This window comes from Echinops telfairi, unplaced genomic scaffold, assembly GCF_000313985.2.
Source record: "Echinops telfairi isolate 266 unplaced genomic scaffold, ASM31398v2 ScPeMD7_3533;HRSCAF=4204_0, whole genome shotgun sequence".
Taxonomy (NCBI): Eukaryota; Metazoa; Chordata; class Mammalia; order Afrosoricida; family Tenrecidae; genus Echinops; species Echinops telfairi.
In genome coordinates, this window is record NW_022107431.1 from 16,162,671 (window position 1) to 16,174,385 (window position 11,715).

Here is an 11,715-nt window from a genome sequence, read left to right on the forward strand (position 1 = left end):
CAATGGATGGATGTGTGGATTGTGATAAGAGTTGTATGAACCCCCAATGAAATGATTTAATTATTAAAAAAAGAAAGAAATAGTTCACAATATAAAAAAAAAAAACACCAAAAAGCTTCTCTCGCTTTATTTCCTAAGTTGCACGGTGTTTGCAGTTTGTTGAGAGAGTCATGTGCAGACAAAATGCATTTCCAAGAGCAAATTCTTTCTGTTTCGATGTTCCCCCCTTGGTTTGGGGGCTTCCTGGGCGGGCGTTCGAGGCCCCATCATGGAAGAAAGTGCGATCAGCAATCCCTGTGAAGGGTGCGTTGACCTCCATAGCTAGAGGCATGTTACCATATTTTTAACTATCTTTTGAATTTAAATGATTTTTCCAGTGATTACTGTGGCTCTGCTGTGTGTAAAGATGAAGGACTACATTACTTTAATCAACACTGAGCTTCTCAGGAGAACTCTGTCTGCCTCCAGGGAACATTGCATTCCCTTTCTGTTGCAAATGGGCAATGGAGCAAAAGGGGAGAAAATAAAGAAGAAAAACAGATGCATATGCGAATCTTCATTATGCAGCAATGGGCTGACACCTAGGAACAAGGATGAAGATGGCCCAGAAGTGGGCAGTGAAAGACAAGGGGGGAGGGGGGGGCACACATCTGACCTCTTCTGGCCCCCAAGGCTGACTGCCACCAGGCAGGGGTCTGACATGCCTCCTCCCTCCATCCTTCTTAACCCTATTTGGACACAAACGGTTTCTTCCATGGTACTCTGCTTGTCCTGCATGCTACTTCTCCGCTGGGTTTGAGGCTTCCGTGCAGTGCCCACATAGGACTCACAGAAAGCGCTCACAGATACAGTCAGAACACTTTCTTCTCTGCTGTGCCCGAAGGCAGGCCCTAAGCCTCTGTCTGACCCGCCCTGCTCAGGCATGTTAGAAAGCTCTTTGAGGTCTGCCAATCAATACCCAAAGGGCTTGCCATGCTGCCATCAGCTGTAGCCTGAATTCATTCAGCTCCAGCTCTATGGGTTAGCATGCTCAGCTCCTCCAGTTAAGTGCTTGGGGGCACTCAACCCCCCAAGCCAGCCCCTGCCCCAGAGTCCTCAACCTCACTTGCTCCGTGGACTAGGAAGTCCACCACGCTGTCCCCTGCTTCACTTTTGGTTCGGTTCTTGCTGCTCCTCTAGGATTCCTCTGGCACCACTACTGTCTCCTGGATCAAGGAGGATCAATGTGTAGGGGGTCTCCGGTTCCCACCGACCCACTCCGCTCCTGGCTCCTCTTTGGCTGGTAGGGAGAAATGGCTTCAGAGATGGCTGATTCTGTGCTCAACAGGATGGCAAGCCCAATGAATCCTGTTAGCAATCCCTCAAGACTGATTCCTCTCAGTACCTTGCCCCATGTTCTCTTACCCAGACCTCTCCGGGAAAGGTCATTGGATGGAAGTGCTGAGACTGGGGCTAGAAAAGCCGTGTTTGATGCACTGTGCTGCAGGCAGTGTGCTCTCTGGTGTACATGGGTGCATGGACCCACGGTGAGCCAGAGCCCACTCAGCAGCACCTGTCAGCCCCAGGTGGGACAGGATTGAATGGTGCGGCGTGCTATTTGACATAAAAGAGGGAGTGACTAGGCAGGTGCTTTATTTCGCTAGACTTTATTTCATGTGGTAGCCGCCCCATTGGACAGAGTAGAACTGCCCCCTGTGGGTTTCCAAATGTACTTTGCCGACATAGAAAGTCTCACGTTTGTCCCACAGAGCAGCTGTTGCTCCTTGCAGATACCAGCCCCATCTGTGAGCCCTGCATCACCAGGATCTCTGAGAGTCAGACTGATGGGTGGTAGGGAGTTTCTTTTGTTTAGTTTTGCTTCATTTCGGAGGGTAGACACCCTACAGGCAGGGATCTTGTCCGTGTTCCCTGTACTGCACACCACTTGCACCAAGAGCAGCATGCCTGGATATCACACAGGGTCAGTGCAAGCCTGAAGGAATGAGCATTGAAGTCTCTGGGAAGCTCTGGAAAGCAGTAGGGTCAGCATGGGACAGATGCTCGGATTCAAGCCACATCGGAGCTGTCCAACAACGCTGCTCTTTTTTATCTGGGTTCTTTACCGTGATTTTTCTGCCTAAAAGTTGGACATGAAATAGGGCCTTGTGAAACCAGTGGGCCCACTGACACTGTGGATGGGACATGGCATTCCCAATGCTGATTTTAAACACATTTAGTATTTCTTCTCTCCAAAGACGTGATCAAAGCAGGTCTTGTTGTTGCTGTTGTTATTGCTGCTGTTAGGTTCCGACCCATAAGGACCCTCTATACAAGCACAGCCCAAAACACTGCCCCATGTTCGAGCCCATTGTTGCAGCCACTATGTCAATCCATCACATTGAGGGATGTCTTTTTTTTTTTTTTTTTAACTCTGACCCTCTATGGAGCATGATGTTCTTCTCCAAAGTCTAGTCCCTCCCACTGACATGTCCGAACTACATGAGCCGACATCTCTCCATTCTCCCTTCTGAGCAGCCTTCTGATTATACCCCTTCCCAGACACATTTGCTCGTTCTTGTGGAAATCCACAGTGTAGTTCATGTTCGTCACCACACCATAGTTCCAAGGCATCGAATCTTCTGTGGTCTTCCTTATTTACTTATGAAGCGTCTCAAAAACTCACTGTCATTGAGCCAATTCTGATCCATGGCGACCCCATAGGACAGGATTGAACTGCTCAGGTGGGTTTCCGACATTGTAACTTTTTATGAGCAGAAAGCCTCATTGTTCTCATGCGGAGCAGCTGGTGGATTCAAACCGCAGACCTTGTGCTTCACAGTCCTACATGTAACCAGTGCACCACCAGGGCTAATTGTTTAGGAAAAGGTGAGGTTATAATTTGATTTTGAATTGAATAAATGTCTCTTGTCAGCTTTTAACATGTTTAACAATAGCACCAAATAGCTGTGGCCTTTGAAGCACACCATTTGCGCAGGTGACGAGCAGCCAGGTTTCATGTGTGTCTTCATGGTCTGCATGTGCTGAGTGGCAGGGACTGCACTGCCTCGGCTCCTGACCACGACTCTCCCCTGGCACCAAACAAATCCCTTTCCTTTTCCTGCTCTGGAGAATTCCGTGAAATAGAAGTTAGGGCTTATTATTCATTTATGCTGCTTAATTTCCCAACCTTCTGCCTGTGAAGCACTTACAATATGGCAGCACCTGAGAGAGACGGACAGACAGACAGACACTTTGGAGATACGTTCCCGAGATCTCTACCCTCGAGGATTTCCAAGTGGTCACCCAGACACGTGAGACACCAGAAAAACAATGAGAAAAACGTGCCAGCGAAGGTTCTGCAAAGAGAGAGAAACATGTTTTCGCTAAAATCACTCTATTTAGACATATAAGAGCTATTCGAACCTCACTGTTATACTTAGCCTTAGAATCGCGAATGTCTGTTTAGCCTCATTTCTCCGTTGCTAACATGATAATCAAATTCTACTTCAGGAAGAAAGATCGAAGCCTCCTGTGCTATAAATATCCTCGTCAGGGAAGCCACCCACACTGCAAACACTCCGGTATTCTCTGGGTCAAATTATGACTCGGAGATCGAATTGCACTGCCACGTGCACTGCCGGTTCAATGAGCTAATGCTTATTCCCAGTGTTTGGTGGCCCGAGGATAAGGAGAATGGAAAAGCACTCTGTCAAAGATGCTTTCAGTTAAGTTTAGTGGACTAGCCAAAGAACCCACAGCCAGAGTGCATCCTTTGGACCTGCTCTCGGGCGAGACCAGTCCCTGTAGAAGGGCATCTATGCGTGGTCAAGTAGAGGGGTAGCAAAAAAGGGGAAGGCCCCTCGATACGACGGATTGATACAGTGGCTGCAACAATGGGTTCAACCATAAGAACAATTGTGAGGATGGCACAGGACTGGGCAGCGTCTCCTTCTTTTGTAGATGAGGTCACTGTGAGTCAGAACCACTCCGGGCATCTCACAACAGCAGCTACAATCATCTCGCTGTAAGCAGCTCACTTAGTGCCCCCCACCCCCCGCCCCCGATCAAGTATGACCGTGGGGTCTTCTCCTCAATGTCATATTTATGAATAACACTTTTGGTTGGGCATTCAAGTGGGAGCACATGTCTAATCTTGAATCAATCAAACATATCTACACTCCAGTCACACGTAGGTTGCTCTGCATCATGCGGTTGAAGAGTCGTCGTGGCATAGTAGATTGAACATTGGACTATTAACCACTAGTTCATCAGTTCAGAGCCACCAGCCAGCTGGCAGGAGGAGATGAGCCCTTCTGCTCATAGAAAGATTTGCAGCCTCAAACATGCACGGGGGCACCATTGAGTCGGAATCAATTGGAGGACGGTGGTGTTTTCTTGTTTTCTATTATGCTGTTGCCATGTGTCATTGAGTCCATTCTGAATCATAGCTTCCCCATGTGACATAATAGAGCAGCACAATCATGTTATCTCATCTCTAATCTTTCAAGAACCAGATTCCCACTGAATCATTGGGTGGGTTCCAACCGCTGATGTTGGGTTAGCAGCCAGATGTTCAACCACTGAGGGCTCCTTAAAATAGCACCAGACTCGGACGTAATTCCTGTGGGGGATTTTTTTTTTGTGTGAATGTTATCCATGTCTAATTGCCTCCTTCCAAAGTACGTAATCCAAATGGCTTGCTGATCACTGATTTCTGAGGGTGGTGGAGGGCTGAGCCACGCGTCATTCTGTTAAACCTCGGGATCAATGTAATGCCACCAAACAGCAACCACAGTTTGTCCTGGAATAGCACACCACCATGGATTCATGGTCTCTCAGCCTCTTCTCCCAGGAAACACATTGACCATCACATTTGCTTTCCACCTGCTTGGTGATTGATCTGCTCTTCACCGGTGCACAGAAGGGACAGCCAGGCCCCATGTTTATTCTTAACTGTGAGCTACCAGTGGCGATATCAAACTTCTATGATTCAGTCCCATGAATTACTGGTCTCCCTTCCAAAGTCATGCACACCAGTTCATGAAAGCAGAGCCTAACCTAGCCTAGGACTGAGGATAGGTCTTTGCTATGCTAGTGCTCATGCCAGAATGAGAGAGGTCATTTCTGAAGGCAGTCAGATTATTTTCAGATGAACATCCTCTCTGCTAACCAAAACATGCGCTCCTCTGAATTGCAGGTACAGAAGCAAACAAAGAAAACCGAACCCCTGATAATAAACCCATGGCATCCAAGTTGAGTTTATAGTTTCAAATTAACTTGGAATCGCAAGTGGATTTGCTGAGGCCATTCTGAGTACAGTCATAAGTATTTGGCATTTAATTTTAAACTGACTGTGGCACCAACTGGGAGCTCCAGTGGCGTGGGGTTATGTATTGACCTGCCAACTGCAAGGTCAGCAGTTCAAACCCCCCACCCTCTCAGTGGTAGAAAGATGAGGCTGTCTACTCGCACGAACAGTTACAGTCTAGGAAGCCCACAGAAGCAGTTCTACCCTGCCCTAGAGGCTCCTTATGAGTCAGAAGTTGCTCTATGGCAGTGAGGGAATGAGTTTCACCAACTGTGGTCAGGTCTTTAGAGCAACACAATTTGTTCAGTTATTTTTAGGGCTCAGCAGATAATGGTCTTGTCTCTTTACTTTCTAGACCTGCTCTTTCCAATAGAGCAGCCACTAGGAAACCCTGGTCAGAGCCCTGGTGGCCTATTGGGTTATTGATTGGGCTGCTAATTGCCAGGTCCACAGTTCAAATCCATTAGTCCCTCCAGGGAAGAAAGATGAGACCATTCGATTCCCATAAAGATTTTATAGTCTCATAAATCCACAGGGGCAGTTCTACTCTGTCCTATATGGCTTCTGTGAGTTGGAATCAACTTGATGGCAGTTAAGTTTGGTTTTGAATTGAGGGAGTCCTGGTGGGATAGTGGGCTATGCATTGAGTTGCTAACCACAAAGACGATGGTTCAACCATACCATCTGCTGCACAGGAGAAAGACGAGGTTGCCTGCTTTTGTCGACATTTATGACTGAGATTCTCCTCTCTCCTGTGGAGTCACCCCGAGCCAGAATCAGTGCAGTGGCAGTGAGATGTTAGCTCTCTGTGGCATGATCCGTGGTGGCGTCCGGGGCTTTATCCTCCTGTAAACAGGTACAGTCTCAGAAACTCGCAAGTGCAGTTCTACGCTGCCCTATAGGGTTGCAGCAAGTTGGCATTGACCAAATGTTTGTTCGTTTGTTGTAGCCATTTCAATAAACTAAAATTTAACAGAGTTGGAAACCAGTTGTATTTTCATGAGAGTCCTTTGTAGCCACTTTTCAAGTGTTCAACAGCCGCCTGGCTACTGCATTGGAGAGTGAGAATACCAGACTCCCCAGGCCACCCCCTACCCCGCCAAAATCCGCTGGTCAGGGGCAGCATCATGCCGATTTTCACCTGGCCTCCTGGTCTTTAGATGAGTGAGGAGTGGACATCCTTCTAAAACGAGTATTCAGTGGCAGCTGAGCATGAAACGTGGCGCATGTTACTACTGAGTCAGAGCTGGCAACCCTTTCCTGTAAAAGCGCAGCTAGTAAACAGTCTTGACTTTGCAGGTCAAGCGGCCACTTTGCTGCTGTCCGAGCAGTAGAGCAGCCGTAGATAATATGTACACACCAGAGTGAGGCCGGTTCCAGTAACATTCTCTTTGCCAAACCAGGCAGTCCGCTGGGCTTCTCTGAAGCCCCGTGTAGAGATGTGAAGACGGAAAAGAGATCGTCCCTCACCATAGAACGGGGACCCGAGTGATTCCTCACCTCAGGGTCAGCTCCTTTCTACCGTCTCTTCAGACTCACTCGGCAGCCTCCTGGTGACCCGGCAGGCTCCTTCCCCACGCTCTCTCGTGTCTCCAGGCGGCTCGGTGCTTCTCCATCTTAGCATTTCTCTCAGTGGCAACAACCAGCTGGTCGAAGTCGCTCTTCCAACTTCCCTATGCGTGTGAGTCCTGATGACCAGAGTTCCTGGGTGGCAAGACGAGTTAAGGTCTCAATTCCTCCCCCGAGGTTGGAGGTGTGAGTCTGAGGAGGGTAGCACTGCCTCAGAAAGGCCACCGTCAAGAAAGTCCGCTGGAGAAGAGCCCTGCTGGACACCCTCTCGGTCATCACGTGTCAGGATCAACCAGATGGCAGCTGGTCTGGGTATCTTGCTGACCACTGTCCTCCCAGAACCTTAGAGAGTTCCTTGCATGCAACCCTCACTCACTTGTCTGTTGAGCTTCTCAAACCTAAGCCGTGGGGTGCACCCTGGCACAGGACAGAAGACAGCATGGGTGACGGCTTCTGTTATCGGAACCGTTTCTGCACTAGCTTCTGGAGATGGATTTCTCTATAAAGAGTTAAAGGAAGGGGAAACCGATCACTAGGATCTACATAGAACCCCCTCCCTGGGGGACGGACCACAGAAAAGTGGCTAAAGGGAGATGTCAGACAGTGTAAGACATGACAAAGTAATACTGATTTATATATTATCAAGGGTTTGTGAGGGCGAGGGGATGGGGAGGGAAGGGAAAAGTGAGCTGATACCAAGGGCTCAAGTAGAATGAAAACATTTTGAGAGTGATGATGGCAACAAATATACACATGTGCTTGACACAATGGATGGATGGGTGGATTGTGATGAGTTGTATGAGCCCCCAATAAAATGATTTAAAAAAGAAAACAAAATGTTAATGATACATTTAAGATTACCCATTTGGGCTGCCAGATTAAACACTGGACTGCAAACCACAGGGTCAGCAGTTCAAAACCACCAGACTACCCATGGGAGAAAGATGGGGGCTTTCTACTCCCCTAAAGAGTTATAGTATCGGAAGCCCACAGGTGTTGTTCTACCCTGTCCCATAGGTTCCCAAGGAGTCCGCATGGGCTCCATAGCAGTGAGTTTTTGAGTGATTGGTGCCAAAAACTGGGAACTCTTAAAATTCACGAAAAATGCTACCAGCAATCTCACAAATCGAATGAAAAGAAACTTTAAAAAATTATCCTAGCCACACCTAGAGACACATCTTATCTTAGCTTGAGTGTGTTACTTTTGTCCCCTGCCATCGTTATTTTTAAAAAGGCCAAGGCTTTAAATATGTACAGGGCAGATAGGATGTATTCCTTTACTACTTTTTTTTTTCCTGCTCAAATGACCTCTTCCTAAAAGAAAGACCAGGTACTTGTCCCTGGAGGATCTTTGTCCTTTGCACCTTCCCAAGCAACCCCCCAATTCCGGCTTACTCCGTTGGGCTAGCAGAGCGCAGTGGGAGAAGCAGCCGCTCCTGTTGGGCAGTTAGGGTTTGCTGAACTTGGACTAACATGTTTGTTTGTGCTGGGGGTGATCAGTCTCTGCTAAATCTCCTTTCCAGCCTAACAAACAACCTGCGCTCGGGGGTGGCTGTCCTTGGGGAATAAAGGACAGGGTGTGTGCAGCTGGTCCCTGTGTGATCTCTCTCTTTCTTTAGATCTGGAGGGAGCCTCCCCCTGCCAGATTAGCTTGAGCTTCTTCCCCTTCTTGCACCCGCGGCCCACATTCCAGGAGACCAAGCCTGGCACATGTTAGTGAATGTAGGTTTTATTTAGAAACATGACCACTTGTCATTGCTCAGTGTCATGTTATCCAGTCAGTCCACCAACATTTGTCTGGCGTGGACATTTTCCTCTTTCAATACCCTACCAAGGGGAGCTCTCCTTCCCACACCAGCCATAGCCTTTGGCTCCACTGAGCCTGGCTTGCACCTGTGAAAGCTTCATGGTGGCGGCGAAGGAGCTGTGTGCTGCGAGGATGGCAGAGGACAGCGGTGTGGACATGGACGCCGACCTCCCAGACTGTAACTGCGATGTCACAAGGCAGGCATCTCCTTGAGTTCCTTCTGCTGTGCATAGCTTTCATGTGACGTGGCGTTTGGAAGCTGGAGGCTAGAAGTTTTAATCCATAACTGCTTTGTGCCAATGTTAGGAGGAGAGGATTGGTGTTTGCAGAGTGCGGGCCACGGGCTTCTCGGAGTTGTTTATTGCTTTGTTTGTTCGTCCTCTCCTGTCTTCCTACTGGGCATGTGAAGCTGCATGCAAGTCCAATGGGGTGTATTATGGCTCGGTGTTACAGTTGCCTCTGAACTGTAAGCACCGTGCGAGGGCATGGCTGTCGTAGAGAGACTGAGCCACGGGCAGAGACTCAGGAGGAGAGACACTCAGGACACCCCTGTGCTCCTGAAAGACCAGGCTTCCGGTGGCGCTGGGAGTCCGTCTCCCCCAGTGACCAGCTTTGTAGCTGCCTGCTTCTCTAGTAACTAACAACTCCGCCAGTGGTCAGGGGCTTGAAGGATACCTTTCTATTCGTGGGTGAGAAAGTGGCTTTTGTTTGTGTTTATCCATTAACAGCAGTCACTGACTACGGTCATGACTTTCAAAAGAGAAGTGCAAAGTATACAGATGTCTATTTAAAATCGTTAGTCTGAGTGCTGTGCAGATAGTCACTTCATGAGCTTTTAGAGTACAAGTAATAAATGGCAGAGGTTTTCAGGTCTCATAATAGAGAGTATCAATCCTCAATCAATTTCTAGGGACAAAGAGGATTATTAGTAGAACGTTTTGGCCCTATGACGCTTAGAAGTTGAGTTGATTTTGGTTTGGGCTTATGGGGCTACTATGTTAGCCAGAAGAAAACCAATGTATCGGTGTAGACAGAGACAGATGTGATTAAGTCGATGTGGAAGGGCTTCCAAAAGATCCTGGGGGCAAGGCCATTCGCTTTTCCTTTGTGTATTTCCTGGGGGGCACGGGGGAGGGTTGAAAGCCCCTTGTATAGCTATGTATATAGATTTCTGTAGACAGGGAGAGATACACAGTTAGAGACATGCTTGTTGTGTGACGATATTACAAAGCTGGACAGCCAGCTTTAAGGAGAATCCCTCCCAAGGAAGGTCAAGGACCTGTGATGCGCATCGACTGTGACAGGATCAGTAAGCTGCAGGGCTGTACAGAAGTAGCAGGCTTGCTAAATTGATCAGGCATCCAGGATTAGCATGCAAAATAGGTGCTTCCAGGTGGCCTCTGGTACACCTTTGCCTTGAACGGTGGCCGTGGACGCCTTCCAAGAGAATGTTGCGCTAACTTCTTAAGAAGACAGATCAAAGAAAACTACAGTGACATTTGCTCAAGGATTCCTTCTAAAGAGTTCATGGGGACCAGCAATGGCGAATTTGGATGTCTCTCTTAAAAAGAGTCCCTTGTCCTGCCAACCTCAAGGTTAATTAGCTCCCTGAAAGAAAGGAAACACGGGTGGGGATTCACCACCTACCCCCACCCCTGTTCATATCTGCTCCCCCTCAACTCATAGACATTTTGCGATTTGTACTTAAAGACACTTTAAGAAAAATGAATAAGAAGAGACACTTCTAGGTCACCCTCAGGGACTCAACTAGATTTGCACATTAGTTTAAAAGAAGAACTTGTCTCTAATGGATTATATGAACAAGTATTTCCATGTCACAATGCCCTTGACACATTGCACGCTAGTTGCTCCGACGATGGGAACTCCCTCAATATTATACCAAACAACTGAATCTTGCCATGTCTTTGGCTGGTGCATACAGTATCCGGGGAAACAGTGCATCCCACTTTGATTGTACTTTGAAACTTTGGATCAGGTTTGTGAGTGAATTTTGAACTAAGAATGAATGAATTTAAATGCGTGGTAAGGAGACCCTTTGCAGATGTTGGACGGAGAGGAGAAGCTTCAGGCAACATTTAATAAATCAGATAAAGACAAGGTGAATGAAAATATTTTAAATAAAGTTATTTTACTTGGAATACTAAGTAGAATTGTTTAGCAGGGACTCTTTGGGTCCCTGGGTGGTGCAAATAGTTGGCCCACTTAACCAGAAGGTTGGCAGTGTGAATCTGTATAGAGGTGCCTTAGGAGAAAGGCCTGGCGATCAACCCCGAAGGGTCACAGGCACTGAAAACCCTGTGCAGAACAGATCTGCAATGCAGTGCACAGCGTTGTAATGAGCTAGGGTGATTCCATGCCAACTGGATGTTGGTGGTGGTATTCTGAGTTTTTGTTTTTAGGTTTCTTTGGGTTTTTTCATTTGTGTGTGTGTGTTCTTCCAAGCAATTAAATAGTTCCCCATTTTCTGCAAAACACCAAGATGTGGAGATCTCAAACCCCCAAATTACAAAGTAGAAATGTACAGTCCCTCATCACAAGGAATCTGTCCCGAAGGAGTCCAACTTGTGTTGATTATATCAGAGAGTTAAAAGAAGGGTAGAAAGGAAACAAGCCCTTTATGAACAACTCCTCTAGTCTCGGTTCCATGTAAAAACCCTGGTAAGGCTGCTACACAATCCTAAGAAGCTCTGGGGCTGCCACATTTAAACACCCAGCTGCTAACCAGAAAGCTAGCCATCCGAGGAATAGTCTCACTGGACTTTCTCCAACTCAGATCTGTTCTTTCTTCTGGCAACCCATGGCATTATTAATTATTAATATTAATATTCTTTACCAACACCATTAATTCAAAGCTATCGATTCTTTGGTCATCCTTATTCATTGTCCAACATTTGCATGCATAGAAGGTGGTTGAACGTGCCATGAATTAGGTCAGGCACATCTTAGTCTTCAAAGACATTTTTGCTTTTTAATACTTTAAAGAGGTTTTTTTGTTGTTGTTGTTGTTGTTTATATAGTCCAGGTCCTCAGA

General features: G+C 47.3%; 1 protein-coding gene across 1 annotated transcript in view; it reads left to right on the top strand.

The window, feature by feature from the left end:
- Positions 1-11,715, top strand: part of SYNE1 (spectrin repeat containing nuclear envelope protein 1) — a 326,773-nt gene that overhangs the window by 260,152 nt on the left and 54,906 nt on the right. The window lies entirely within an intron of this gene.